The following is a 15,460-nucleotide window of genomic DNA, read 5'->3' on the forward strand; positions in this document are numbered from 1 at the left end:
TCACCAAAGTTATCTGCAACGAAATAATTTTGTCACCACGTTTGTCACCTATACGTTGTCGCTGAAAGTACCTGGTGATGAAAAATCGTTTCGTCGCCTATTTTTCATTTTTGGCGACGAACATTTTCATCTCTAAATGTTGCATTTTTCGTCCTCTATACCTTCAATTTCGTCACTAGATTAGATAATATTTTATTTTAATTGTTTCGGCGATGAAATATTTCGTCACCAAATATGAAGATAAAGGTTTTAGTGACGAATTTATCCTCACCAAAGATGTAGATTAAGGTGACAAAAAAATTCGTCACTAAAATGAGCACAAGAGAAAATTCTTCAATGACAAAAAATCATTTTGTCGCCAAATATTTCAATTTAGCGACGAAATATTCAGCAAATGTGACGAAATTATTTGTTTGGAAATATATCAGTAGTGACAAAATAATTCGTAATGTTGTTTGAAAACTAATCGCGACGGGTTTTTTTTCGTCGCTAATAATACTTAAAATTTTTTAAATGAGGGTAATATTTTCAATTTTCAATTTTTCTTTTCACTAAAAATTCCCTGCACATTTCAATAACATGTTCAACAAAATATCTATCACAAATCAAAACAAAAATATGTTTATTTCATAAACACCACAGTCGAATTTCAGCATTATATCGACAGAAAAACAATATCAATTGCATGCGGAATACCAAACACGTCTCCTAATATCCACAAACAACATGTCTACTAATTTCCACAAAAATATATTATCAAGTGCGGATTACCAAACATGTCCCGTAATATCCACAAAAATATAAAATTTACAACGCAACCAAAATACATGTAAGGTAATATGAACAAAACCACAAAATGAGTAAGCTTCTGCTCTCCAGATTACCAAACACCTCCATCTCTAATCTAGAATCTGCAACAAAACAAAACACAAAAAAGAAGAAGAAAAGAATGCAAGTTAGACAATTATTATCTTATCAATCAAATATACAATTTAACATGCATTTTTTGACTTAGTTTTCAAACCAGGAGTCCTGTGCTAGTTCCATAAGTTTCCACAACTTACATTGGTCCCTGCCGAGGTGTTCAGGGTGTTCCCCGGGCCTTCTCATGGCTGTTACATGATTTTGGCCTCCGATGGCCTATTTTCAAGCTTAAGTGTTGGAAAAATACATTTTTCGACTTAGTTTTCAAACCGGGAGTCCTGTGCTAATTTCGTAAATTTCCACAACTTACATGGTCCCTCCCGAGGTGTTCAGGATGTTCATCAGGCCTTCTCGGGGCTATTACACGATTTTGGCCCCCGATGGCCTATTTTCAAGCTTAAGTGTTAGGAAAATGAATTTTTCTACTTGGTTTTCAAATCAAGAGTCCCATGCTAGTTGCATAAATTTACACCATTTAAAATGATCCCTTCCAAGGTGTTTGAGGTGTTCCCCAGGCCTTCTCGTGTTTGTTTCACGATTTTGGCCTTCGATGGCCTATTTTCAAGCTTAAGTGTTGAAAAAGTGCATTTTTGACTTAGTTTTCAAATTGGGAGTCCTGTGCTAGTTTCATAAGTTTCCACAACTTACATTGGTCCCTTTCGAGGTGTTTGAGGTGTTCCCCAGGCCTTCACGTGGTAGTGACACGTTTTTGGCCCCTCGACAGCCTATTTTCAAGCTTAAGTATTGGAAAAGTGCATTTTTTGACTTAGTTTTGAAACTGGGAGTCCCGTGCTAGATTCGTAAGTTTTGAAAACATATATTAATCCTTCTCAAGGTGTTTGAGGTGTTCCCTAGGCCTTGTCGTGGCTGTTACACAATTTTGGCCCCCCGACGGCCGATTTTCAAGCGTAAGTGTTGAAAAAGTGCATTTTTTAACTTAGTTTTCAAACCGGGAGTCCCGTGCTAGTTCCGTAAGTTTTGAAAACTTAAAATTGTTCCCTCCCGAAGGCGTTCAGGGTGTTCCCTAGGCCTTCTCATGGCTGTTACACTATTTTGGTCCCCAATGGCATATTTTCAAACTTAAGTGTCGGAAAAATGCATTTTTCGACTTAATTTTCAATCCAGGAGTCCCGTGCTAGTTTCATAAGTTTACAAAAGTTACATTGGTCCATTCCAAGGTGTTTGAGGTGTTCCTTGGCCCTTCTTGTGGTTGTTTCACGATTTTGGCCACCGATGGCCTATTTTCAAGCTTAAGTATTGGAAAAGGGCATTTTTTGACTTAGTTCTCAAACTGGGAGTCTCGTGCTAGTTCCATAAGTTTTCAAAACTTAAATTGGTCCCTCCCAAGGTGTTTGAGGTGTTCCCTAGGCCTTCTCATGGTTGTTACACGATTTTGGCCCTCAATGGCCTATTTTCAAGCTTAAGTGTTGGCAAAATGTATTTTTTGACTTAGTTTTCAAACCAAGAGTCCCATGCTAGTTCTGTAAGTTTAAACAAGGTAGAATGGTCTCTTCCAAGGTGTTTGAGGTGTTCCTCGGGTCTTTTCATCGTTGTTTCACAATTCTGCTTCCCGATGGCCCATTTTTAAGCTTAAGAGTTGGGAAAATGCATTTTTCAACTTAGTTTTCAAACTGGGACTCCCGTGCTAGTTCCATAAGTTTCAGAACTTACATTGATCCCTCCCAAGGAGTTCAGGGTGCTCCCTGGGCCTTCTTGGGGCTATTACACGATTTTGGCCCTCGATGGCCTATTTTGAAGCTTAAGTGTTAGGAAATTTTTTTTTTTGACTTAGTTTTCAAACCGGGAGTACCGAGTTAGTTCTGTAAGTTTACACAAGTTAAAATGGTTCCTTCGAAGGTGTTTAAGAAGTTCCCCAAGCCTTCTCGTGGTTGTTTCACGATTTTGCCCCCGATAGCCTATTTTCGAGCTTCAGTGTTGAAAATGTGTAGCTTTCGGCTTAGTTTTCAAACTGTGACTCCTGTGCCAGTTCCATAAGTTTCCACAACTTAAATTGGCCCCTTTCGAGGTGTTTGGGTGTTCCCCAGGCCTTCACTCAGCTCTTATACGATTTTGGCCCCCCGATAGCCTATTTTCAAGCTTAAGTGTTGGAAATGTGCATTTTTTTACTTTGTTTTCAAACCAGGAGTCCCGTGCTAGTTAAGTAAGTTTTCATAACTTATATTGGTCTCTCTCAAGGTGTTTGAGTTTTTTCGCTAGCCTTCTCGTGGCTGTTACACAATTTTGGCCCCCCGATGGCCTATTTTCATGCTTAAATGTTGAAAAAATTCATTTTTTGACATCGTTTTCAAACTGAGAGTCCCGTGCTAGTTTTGTATGTTTCGAAAAGTTACATTGGTCTTTCCCAAGGTATTCAAGGAGTTCCCTAGGCTTTCTCATGGTTGTTACACGATTTTGGCCCCCCGATGGCCTATTTTCAAGCTGAAGTGTTGAAAAAATGTATTTTTCGACTTAATTTTCAAGCCGGAAGTTCCGTGCTAGTTTAATAAGTTTACAAAGCTACTATGATCCCTTCCAAGGAGTTTGAGGTGCTCCTTGGGCCTTCTCATCGTTATTTCAGGATTTTAGCCCTCGATGGCGTATTTTCTAACTCAAGTGTTGGAAAAGTGCATTTTGGGCCTTCTCGTCGTTATTTCATGATTTTAGCCCTCGATGGCCTATTTTCTAACTCAAGTGTTGGAAAAGTGCATTTTTTGACTTAGTTTTCAAACCGGGAATCTCGTGCTACTTCCGTAAGATTTCACAACTTACACTGGTTCCTCTCGAGGTGTTTGAGGTGTTCCCCAGGCCTTCTCATGGTTGTTACACAATTTTACAGCCCGATAGCCTATTTTCAAGCTTAAGTATTGAAAAAATGCATTTTTTGACTTAGTTTTCAAACTGGGAGTCTTGTGCTTGATCCGTAGGTTTTAACAACTTGCATTGGTCTTTCCCAAGGTGTTTGATGTGTTCCCCGGGCCTTCTCATGGCTATTACACGATTTTGGCCCCCGATAGCCTATTTTCAAGCTTAAGTGTTGGAAAAATGCATTTTTCAACTTAGTTTTCAAACCGGGAGTCCCATGCTAGTTCTGTAAGTTTACACAAGGTACAATGGTCTCTTCCATGGTGCTTGAGGTGTTCCCCGGGTCTTCTCATCGTTGTTTCACGATTTTGGTCCCCGAAGGCCCATTTTTAAGCTTAAGAGTTAGAAAAATGCATTTTAAACTTAGTTTTCAAACCGGGACGCCTGTGCTAGTTCCGTAAGTTTTTAGAACTTATATTGGTCCCTCCCAAGGAGTTCAAGGTGTTCCCAAGGCCTTCTTGGGGCTATTACATGATTTTGGCCCCCGATGGCCTATTTTCAAGCTTAAGTGTTAGGAAAATGCATTTTTCGACATAGTTTTCAAACCGGGAGTATCGTGTTAGTTTCGTAAGTTTACACAAGTTAAAATGGTCCCTTCCAAGGTGTTTAAGGTGTTCCCCAAGCCTTCTCATGGTTGTTTCACGATTTTGGCCCCAATGGCTTATTTTCAAGCTTAAGTGTTGAAAAGGTGCATTTTTTGACTTAGTTTTCAAACTGGGACTCCCATGCCAGTTTCATAAGTTTTCACAACTTACATTGGCCCCTTTTGAGGTGTTTGAGGTGTTCCCCAGGCCTTCACATGGCTATTACACGATTTTGGCCCCCCCCGATAGCCTGTTTTCAAGCTTAAGTGTTGGAAAAGTGCATTTTTTTACTTTGTTTTCAAACCGAGAGTCCCGTGCTAGTTAGGTAAATTTCCACAACTTACATTGGTCCCTCTCAAGGTGTTTGAGGTTTTCCCCTAGCCTTCTCGTGGCTGTTACACGATTTTGGCCCCCCCCAGTGCCTATTTTCATGCTTAATGTTGAAAAAGTTCATTTTTTGACATCGTTTTCAAACCGGGAGTCCCGTGCCAGTTCCGTAAGTTTTGACAACTTGCATTAGTCTTTCCCAAGGTAGTCAGGGAGTTCCCTAGGCTTTCTCGTGGTTGTTACACGATTTTGGCCCTCCGATGTCCTATTTTCAAGCATAAGTGTTGGAAAAATGCATTTTTCGACTTAATTTCCAAACCGGAAGTTCCGTGCTAGTTCCATAAGTTTACAAAGATACTATGGTCCCTTCCAAAGTGTTTGAGGTGTTTCTTGGGCCTTCTCGTTGTTATTTCATGATTTTAGCCCTCAATGGCCTATTTTCTAGGTCAAGTGTTGGAAAAGTACATTTTTTGACTTCGTTTTCAAACCAGGAGTCTTGTGCTACTTACGTATGATTTCACAACTTACACTGGTCCCTCTCGAGGTGTCTGAGGTGTTCTCCAAGCCTTCTCATGGCTGTTACATGATTTTAGTGCCCGATAGCCAATTTTCAAGCTTAAGTATTGGAAAAACGCATTTTTTGACTTAGTTTTCAAACCTGGAGTCTTGTGCTTGTTCCGTAAGTTTTAACAACTTACATTGGTCCCTCTTGAGGAAGGTCTCCCCTGGGCCTTCTTAGGGTGTTTCACAATTTTTGTACTGGATGGCCAATTTTCAAGCTTAAGTGTTAGAAAAGTGCATTTTTTTACTTAGTTTTCAAACTGGGAGTCCGTGCTAGTTCCGCAAGTTTTCACAATTTACATTGGTCCCTTTCGAATTGTTTAGGGTGTTCCCTGGGCCTTCTTGTAGCTGTTATATGATTTTGGCCCCCAATGGCCTATTTTCAAGCTTAAGTGTTGGAAAAATGCATTTTTCGATTTAGTTTTCAAACCGGGAGTACCAAGCTAGTTCTGTAAGTTTACACTAGTTACAATGGTCCCTTTCAAGGTGTTTAAGGTGTTCCTTGGGCCTTCTCATGGTTGTTTCATGATTTTGTCCCCCGATGGCCTATTTTCAAGCTTAAGTGTTGGAAAAGTGCATTTTATTGACTTAGTTTTCAAACCAGGAATCCCGTGCTTGTTCGTAAGTTTTCATAACTTACATCGGTCCCTCCTGATGTTTTTGAGGTGTTTCCTAGGCCTTCTCATGGCTGTGACAAGATTTTTGCCGCCGATGGCCTATTTTCAAGCTTAAGTGTTGGAAAAGTGCATTTTTTGACTTAGTTTTCAAATCAGGAGTCCCGTGCTAGTTCTGTAAGTATCCACAACTTGCATTGGTCCTTCCTGAGGTGTTTAAGGTGTTCCCCATCCCTTCTCATGGCTATTACACGATTTTGGCCCCCGATGTTCTATTTTCAAGCTTAAGTGTTGGAAAAGTGTATTTTTTGTCTTAATTTTCAAATTGGGCTTCCCGTGTTAGTTCTGTATGTTTCCATAACTCATATTGGTTCTGCCTAAGGTGTTTGAGGTGTTCCTTGGTACGTTTTATGGCTTTTACATGATTTTGGCCCCCTATGGCCTATTTTTAAGCTTAAGTGGTGAAAAAATTCATCTTTTGACTTAGTTTTCAAACTGGGAGTCTTCTGCTAGTTCCGTAAGTTTACACAAGTTACGATGGTCCCTTCCAAGGTGTTTGAGGTGTTTCTCGGGCCTTCTCATGGTTGTTTCATGATTTTTGTCTCAGATGGCCTATTTTCAAGCGTAAGTGTTGGAAAAGTGCATTTTTGACTTAGTTTTCAAGTCGGGAGTCCCGTGTTACTTCCGTAAGTTTACATAACTTACATTGGTCCCCCCCGAATTGTTTAGGGTGTTCCTCGGGCCTTCTCGTCTCTGTTACATGATTTTGGCCCCCAAAGGCCTATTTTCATGCTTAAGTGTTGGAAAAATGCATTTTTTGACTTAGTTTTCAAACTGGGAGTACCGTGCTAGTTCTGTAAGTTTATACAAGTTACAATGGTCCCTTCCAAGGTGTTTAAAGTGTTCCCCAGGCTTTCTCATGGTTGTTTCACGATTTTGGCCCCCGATTGGGGGCCTATTTTCAAGCTTAAGTGTTGGGAAAGTGTATTTTTTAGACCCAGTTTTCAAACCGGGAGTCTTGTGCTTGTTTCATAAGTTTTCACAACTTACATTGGTATCTCCTAATGTTTTTGAGGTGTTCCCTAGGCCTTCTCATGGCTGTGACAAGATTTTTGACGCTGATGGCCTGTGTTCAAGCTTTAGTGTTAGAAAAGTGCATTTTCTGACTTACTTTTCAAACCGGGGGCCCCATGCTAGTTTCGTAAGTTTTCACAACTTGCATTGCTCCTTCCTGAGGTGTTCGAGGTGTCCCCTAGGCCTTCTCATGGATGTTACACGATTTTGGCCCCCGATATTCTATTTTCAAGCTTGAGTGTTGGAAAAGTGCCTTTTTTGTCGTAATTTTCAAACTGCGTTTCCCATGCTAGTTCTGTATGTTTCCACAACTTACATTGGTCCTGCCCGAGGTGTATGAGGTGTTTCCTAAGACTTCTCATGGCTTTTACACAATTTTGGCCCCCGATGGCCTATTTTCAAGCTTTAATGTTGGAAAAGTGCATTTCTTTTACTTAGCTTTCAAATCAGGAGTCCTGTGCTAGTTCCGTGAGTTGTCACAATTTACATTGGTCCCTCCCGAATTGTTCAGGGTGTTCCCCGGGCCTTCTCATGGCTGTTACATGATTTTTGCCCCCAATGGCCTATTTTCAAGCTTAAGTGTTGGGAAAATGCATTTTTTGACTGAGTTTTCAAACCAGGAGTACCGTGCTAGTTCCATAAGTTTACGCAAGTTAATATGGTCCATTCCAAGGTGTTTAAGCTTTTCCCTGGGCCTTATCAAGGTTGTTTCACGATATTGGCCACCGATAGCCTATTTTCAAGCTTAGATGTGGGGAAAATGCATTTGTTTGACTTAGTTTTCAAATCGGGAGTCCTGAGCTTGCTCCGTAAGTTTTCACTACTTACGTTGGTCCAATTTGATGTTTCTGAATTGTTCTTTGGGCCTTCTCGTGGCTGTGACTAGATTTTGGCCGTCGATGGTCTATTTTCAAGCTTAAGTGTTGCAAAAGTGCATTTTTTGACTTATTTTTTAAACCAGGAGTCCTGTGCTTGTTTCGTAAGTTTCCACAACTGACGTAGGTCCTTCTTGAGGTGTTTGAGGTGTTACCCAGGCCTTCTCATGGTTGTTAGATGATTTTGGCCCCCGATGTTCCATTTTCAAGCTTAAGTGTTGGAAAAGTGCATTTTTTGTCTTAATTTTCAAACTGGGTTCCCGTGCTAGTTCTGTATGTTTCCACAACTTAGATTGGTCCCTCCCGAGGTGTTTGAGGTGTTCCCTGTGACTTCTCATGGCTTTTGCACGATTTTGGCCCTCGATGGCCTATTTTCAAGCTTAAGTGTTCCCCGGGCCTTCTCATTGTTGCTTCACGATTTGGGCCCCGGATGGCCTATTTTAAAGCTTCAGTGTTGAAAAAGTGCATTTTTTTTTCAAACCGGGGGTCACATGCTTGTTCCGTAAGTTTTCACAGCTTACTGTAGACACCCCATTTTTGACCGTCCTCAAGACTTGGACGTCATCATTTGAACACTTGATGATCATCCATGCCAGTGTTCGTTTTGAGTTCTCGAAGGTCTCGGTCGCGCGCCTTGCCTCAAGATCTCTCAACTTGTCTGTTTTGTGCTTGGTTGTGGACCAAACACTTGTGTTCTTGCTTTTGTGGGAAGAGGGTGGCTTGTTAGCCATCCCCTAAACCCATCGGCCAAGGCTTGAAGCCATCGGCCTTGTTTTCTTGCCATCGGCCAAAAGTTTTGGCTGATCTGCACTTTTTTTGGTCGGTCGGCCCTTGTGTTGGTCGATCGGCCATATTTTCTGGCCGAACACTGTTCATCTACTTTATCCAGATAGTTTATGCCAGCTGGCATAGCTGGCATGCACAATTGACCCCCTCCATATACGTGTATGGAGGGATTTGCGCTTTGCTTAGCTTCTCTTAGAAGCTTTAGAAATTGAACTTCTATAAAGAAGGAGCCCCTCCTCCCTCCTCAAGGGTTCAGAAAAGTCACATTTGAAGGATAGATATAGCTTTATATCTATCTTGTCTTGCTTCTCTATTTTTGTGCTTCAAAAGTGTAGTATTGTCTTAGTTTAACACACAAACACCTAGCAATACACCTGCCCTTTGTTGTTGAGGTACTAAGGAGTTGATTTTGGTGTTCTTGGGTGGGTTTGAACTCAGAAAAACTTGCTGGAGCTTTGTTCTTGAAGAGGTTCTACAAGGGTGAGTTCCTTGCTTTAGATACCCCATTCTTGCTTAAGCTTTTAGCCCTTCTTGCTTATTGTTTTAATCTTAGATTATAACTGATAAAAGTTCTATTTTTACTTGCTTTAGATCTTTGTTTAAGATCATTTTTTGGTTTGGGGTTTTTTACCCCTTCCAAGGCCTTGTTAGGCCTTGTTTTAGGCCATCCCTTTTGGCCCATCCCTTTTGGCCCTTGTCCTTAGCTTTGCATGACCTTTCTACCACTGAAATCCAGAGGATTTTCAGCAGTGGAAAGGTGGTTTTGAAGTCTTAAATAGGAGAGGGTCATCCCCTCTCCATGTTTTCTTGAAGGCTTGCATAAATGGCTTATGTTGGTAGCTTGTATGCTTAGCTTGTTTTAGCTCCATTTCAGCAAGTATTTGGTGTTATTTTGCCATGTTTTACCTCTATCTAAAGTTGGTTTAATGGCTTCTTGCATGCTCCATATACTTGTCTTGCAATCCTTTCATTTGCCTTAATATGCATCATGTTGTAACATGTCATTCTAGAATGATTTTGGCTCGACTTCATGAAGTTTTTAGTTTTGTTTTAACATGCTAAAGCTCTAATTTGAGTTGTTTTAACCATGTATGCCATGCTTTGTATAGCCACCATGCATTCTAGCTTGTTAGCGTTGAGTGTCCAAGTCACTAGCATGCCTTACTTAGACCATTTTAATGATTTGGCATCATTTGTTATGATATTTCAGTCCATGTTTCATGCTCAAACACTTTCACTTATCACTCCTTTAATGCTTTAAAAAGTTGATGTTTTATGTCTCTTGAATGGATCATTGTGTATGCTTCCATGTTTAGATCTTTGGAATGCCATTTAAGTGGGTTTTTGGGCTCATTCTAACATGCCATAACTCTGATTTTATTGGCTTAAGTCATGCCATGTTTGGTTTTGATAGGTGTAGTGTAACACCCCTTTTGTAGCCTTGCATGCCCCATGCTTTTGGCATTGTGTTCTAGCTTGTGTTGGCTAGTTTTGAGCTTGTTTTTGGTCTTGTTTGGACCTGCCTTGGGACTGTTTTAGGTCCCTTTGGCCCTTTGGGGCTCGTCTTGCATGGCCATGGTTTGAGCTCCCTGGCTAGCCTTAAGTTTTAGGCCTTCTTGCATGCCTTGCTTGGTTTGTTTGTGTGATTTGGCATCATTCCTAGCATCATTTCAGAGTTTGTAGTATTGTCATACTTGCATGCTTTGTCTCTTTTAAGTGTGCTTAAGAGTTCCCCTTTTATGCCTTAGTCTTTAGGCTAATTAGCATGCATGTTTGTATGTGTATTTCATGCCTATGTTTCATCATTTTGGCCACTGATTTTGGGCATGGCTGAGGCCTATCCATCTTTAGTTTAAGTCCATCTTTACATGTTGTTTCATGCTTGTCTTGCATGTTGTTGCATGCTTGCTTCCTTTGCATGTTGTTGCATGCTTTCCTCGCATGTTGTCACATGCTTGTTGCATACACTTAGTATATTACATGTTGTTACATGTTAGTATATTGCATGTTGTTGCATGCTAACCCCACTGCATTTTGTTGCATGCCATGCTAGTTTACATGATTAGGTCATATGCCTATTGCATATTAGTTGCATGCTTGCTTCATATGTTGTTGCATGCTTAGGTTCTTTGCATGCTTGCATGCATGCTTAGGTTGCATAGCATTGTGTGTGCATTCCCTTGTCTCTTGATCAAGCATGATAGAGGTTGGGGTCCCTTATGTTTTTTTGTGCATTTCATTTGATATTGAATTGCACACTTGGCTCCTTTGGCCATCATGCATTGAAATGCGTGATTGGTGGTCCAAGGGTCGAGGACTATACTCCCTTAAGCTCATGACATGATAGGGAGGGTGGTCGTGCAAACATTTTCTTGTAAATGTATTGCCATGCTCTGTTTGTCCTCTGCTACAGCAACACAACATTCTGCTGGAAAAGATGGCCGATCGGCTATCAGTAGGGCCGATCGGCTAAGTATTGTTGGCCGAGAGCCTTATTGTTGGTCGATGGCACCTTAACCTTGGCCGATGGCTATACCGTTTGGCCGATGACCTCTCACAGCATGCCCACAAGGTGGTTCAGAAGTGTCACAGAAGTTGGCACCATTTTTAGAGGTACAGAGCAGTGCAAACAGAGGCAACATGAAACATGACAATGGATTTCCGAGCGAAGCCATCCGAGCATGCATTCATCCCTCGTCTCAAGGCCATTTCAGTGTTTTAATAACTTAGAATAGTTATTTATTTCGATTTGGTTGTGTAATTAATTAATTAGCTTGTTAGTTAGTTAATTAGTTAATTTGTATTATTCTTTCGGTCCCTCCGTCGAGCGGGTGCAATTATGTAATAAGCGTGCGTGTGTGTGATGCATGTCTTCCACCCCCACTTCTTTCTCCCTTTTACTTACCTACTTTCAGTGGTTAGTTCTAGGGTATATTTCATTTAGCATCCTCATGCTATGCATGTTTGCATCCATCCATTTGTATTGCATGCACCGGGCTCCGTGCAACATACTAACTGCATCGTATTTCAATTCCAAACTTGAATACATGTATCAAATTGTCGCATCTCATATGCCATTTTAGATTAGCCGAGCCTATTCTAGTTACATTGTGCTTGTGTTGCACTAGCCATCTCAACATGAACTACGATCATGCATGATTACTAACTAGTTTCTTGTTTTGGCTCGGAGTACACTGTAAGTGTTTATGCTTTAGCATCCGGCATAAGTGTGAGTTTTTCCATGACAACATGCTTGCCATGAGGCTAATCGCTTATATGATACAACTACCTGAATGCCTGTGGGTGAAGGTTGGATTACTTGAATTGAAACGATTCATTGAAATCCGTGTTTTAGTCTACTTGCGAGTAGCAAAATTCAAACGATTTCCAAACAAACGGATATGTGATGCTTTGTTCCAAATTAGGCGATCTAGTCTATACTTGTGTGTTGTGCACATCACATAGTAAGATTAGCTAATTAACCCGAATAAGAACGCATGTGTTTTCAAAAACAAGATATCATGCTTAGTACAGGCCGATCTTTGATCGGGCGAGCAGAGGTGCTCATAGATGACCTTCCCTAATCGTACCTAAGTTCCTGAGCCGGGACAACTTTGGTGATGACGGACATATGGCCTTAGGCAACGAGTCAGGGTTTCCTAAATTCCCCCAAAATAAAATATTTATGTGGCGACTCTGTATCTGGCAAAATAGTCCATGTTTGGCACTTCTTTCTTAAGAATCAGTTTTTCAAAACGATTTGCCGGATTTGGACTCTTTGGTGATTTATCAGTCTTGCATTACACTTTGCGAGATCATATTAAGAACCGTGACATTTGAGTCCGAACTGTAGTAGCATGAAGCCCAAGGGCACGTCTACACTTACGCTGGTCCCTCCTGATGTTTTTGAGGTGTTCCCTAGGCCTTCTCATGGTTCTGACATGATTTTTGTCGCCGATGGCCCATTTTCAAGCTTATGGGTTGGAAAAGTGCATTTTTGGATTTAGTTTTCAAACCAGGAGTCCCGTCCTAGTTTCGTAAGTTTTCACAACTTACATTTGTCCTTCCTGAGGTGTTTGAGGTGTTCCCCTGGCCTTCTCACGGGTCATGCACGATTTTGGCCCCCTGATGTTCTATTTTCAAGCTTAAGTGTTGGAAAAGTGCATTTTTTGTCTTAATTTTCAAACTAGGTTTCTTGTGCCAGTTCCGTATGTTTCCACAACATAGATTGGTTCCTCTCGAGGTGTTTGAGGTGTTCCCTGGGACTTCTTATGGCTTTTACATGATTTTGGCCCCCGATGGCTGATTTTCAAGCTTAAGTGGTGGAAAAATTCATTTTTCGACTTAGTTTTCAAACCGGGAGTCTTGCGCTAGTTCCGTAAGTTTACACAAGTTACAATGGTCCCTTCCAAGATGTTTGAGGTGTTCCCTGAGCCTTCTCATGGTTGTTTGACGATTTTTGTCCCGAATGGCCTATTTTCAAGCTGAAGTGTTGGAAAATTGCATTTTTTGAGTTAGTTTTCAAATTGGCAATCTCATGCTAGTTCCGCAAGTATTGACAACTTACATTGGTCCCTCCCAAATTATTTACGGTGTTCGCCGGGCCTTCTCATGGCTGCTACATGATTTTGGCCCCCATTGACCTATTTTCAAGCTTTAGTGCTGGAAAAATGCATTTTTTGACTTGGTTTTCAAACCGGGAGTACCGTGTTAGTTCCGTCAGCTTACACAAGTTACAATGGTCCCTTCCAAGGTGTTTAAGGTGTTCTCGGGCCTTCACATTGTTGTTTCATGATTTGGGCCCCGGATGGCCTATTTTCAAGCTTAAGTGTTGGAAAAGTGCATTTTTTTTACTTAGTTTTCAAATCGGGAGTCCTGTGCTTGTTCCGTAAGTTTCCACAACTTACATTGTCCCTACTGATATTTTTGAGGTGTTCCCTGGGCCTTCTCGTGGCTGTGACAAAATTTTGGCCGCCGATGGCCTATTTTCAATCTTATGTGTTGGAAAAGTGCATTTTTGACTTAGTTTTCAAAACGGGAGTCCCGTGCTAGTTCCGTAAGTTTTCATAACTTACATTAGTTCTTCCTGAGGTGTTTGAGGTGCTCCCTAGGCCTTCTCTTGGTTGTTACACGATTTTGGCCCCCAATGGCCTATTTTCAAGCTTAAGTGTTGGAAAAATGCATTTTTCAACTTAGTTTTCAAACCGGGAGTCTTTTGCTAGTTCCGTAAGTTTACACAAGTTACAACGGTCTCTTCCGAGTTGTTTGAGGTGTTCCTTGGGCCTTCTCATGGTTGTTTCATGATTTTTATCCTGGATGGCCAATTTTCAAGCTTGTGTTGGACAAGTGTATTTTTTGACTTAGTTTTCAAATCAAGAGTCATGTACTAGTTCTATAAGTTTCCATAACTTACATTCGTCCCTCCCAAATTTTTTAGGGTGTTCCCCGGTCCTTCTCGTGGCTGTTACATGATTTTTTTCCCAAAATAGCCTATTTTCAAGCTTAAATGTTAGAAAAATTCATTTTTCGACTTAGTTTTCAGACCTGGCGTACCGTGCTTGTTCTGTAAGTTTACACAACTTACAATGGTCCATTTCAAGGTGTTTAAGGTGTTCCCTGGGCGTTTTCATGGTTGTTTCACGATTTTGGCCTCCGATGGCCTATTTTCAAGCTTATGTGTTGGAAAAGTGCATTTTTTTGACTTAGTTTTCAAACCGGGAGTCCCGTGCTTGTCCTATAGGTTTTCACAACTTACGTCGGTCCCTCCTGATGTTTTTGAGGTGTTCCCTAGGCCTTCTCATGGCTGTGACAATATTTTGGCTGTCGATGGCCTATTTTCAAGATTAAGTGTTGGAGAAGTGCACTTTTTGACTTAGTTTTCAAACCGGGAGTCTCGTTCTAGTTCCGTAAGTTTTCACTACTTACATTGGTTCCTCCCAAATTGTTTAGGGTGTTCCCCGGGCTTTCTGGTGGCTGTTACACGATTTTGGCCACCAATGGCCTATTTTCAAGCTTAAGTGTTGGAAAAATGTATTTTTCGATTTAGTTTTTAAATCAGGAGTACCGTTCTAGTTTCGTAAGTTTACACAAGTTGCAATGGCCCGTTCCAAGGTGTTTAAGGTGTTCCACGGGCATTCTCATGGTTGTTTCAGGATTTTGGCCCCTGATGTTCTATTTTCAAGCTTAAGTGTTGGAAAAGTGCATTTTTTTCTTAATTTTCAAACCGTGTTTCCTGTGCTATTTCCGTATGTTTCCACAACTTTCATTGGTCCCTCTCGAGGTGTTTGAGGTGTCCCCTGGGACTTGTCATGGCTTCTACACAATTTTGGCCCCTGATAGCATATTTTCAAGCTTAAGTGGTGGAAAAATTCATTTTTTGACTTAATTTTCAAACCAGGAGTCTTGTACTAGCTCCGTAAGTTTACACATGTTACAATGGTCCCTTCCAAGGTTTTTGAGGTGTTTCATGATTTTTGTCCCGGATGGCCTATTTTCAAGCTTATGTGTCGGAAAAATGCATTTTTTGACTTAGTTTTCAAATCGGGAGACCCGTGCTAATTCCATAAGTTTCCACAACTTACATTAGTCCCTCCCAATTGTTTAGTGTGTTCCCCGGGTCTTCTCGTGGCTATTACATAATTTTGGCCCCCAATGGCCTATTTTCAAGCTTAAGTGTTCGAAAAATTCATTTTTCGACTTAGTTTTCAAACCGGGAGTACCGTACGACTTCCGTAAGTTTACACAAGTTCCAACGGTCCCTTCGAAGGTGTATAAGGTGTTCCTCGAGCCTTCCAATGGTTATTCCACGATTTTGGCCCCCGATGGGCAATTTTCAAGCTTAAGTGTTAGAAAA

The sequence above is a fragment of the Camellia sinensis genome, chromosome 4 (assembly GCF_055761805.1).
Source record: "Camellia sinensis isolate YWXY chromosome 4, ASM5576180v1, whole genome shotgun sequence".
In the NCBI taxonomy this organism is placed as follows: domain Eukaryota; kingdom Viridiplantae; phylum Streptophyta; class Magnoliopsida; order Ericales; family Theaceae; genus Camellia; species Camellia sinensis.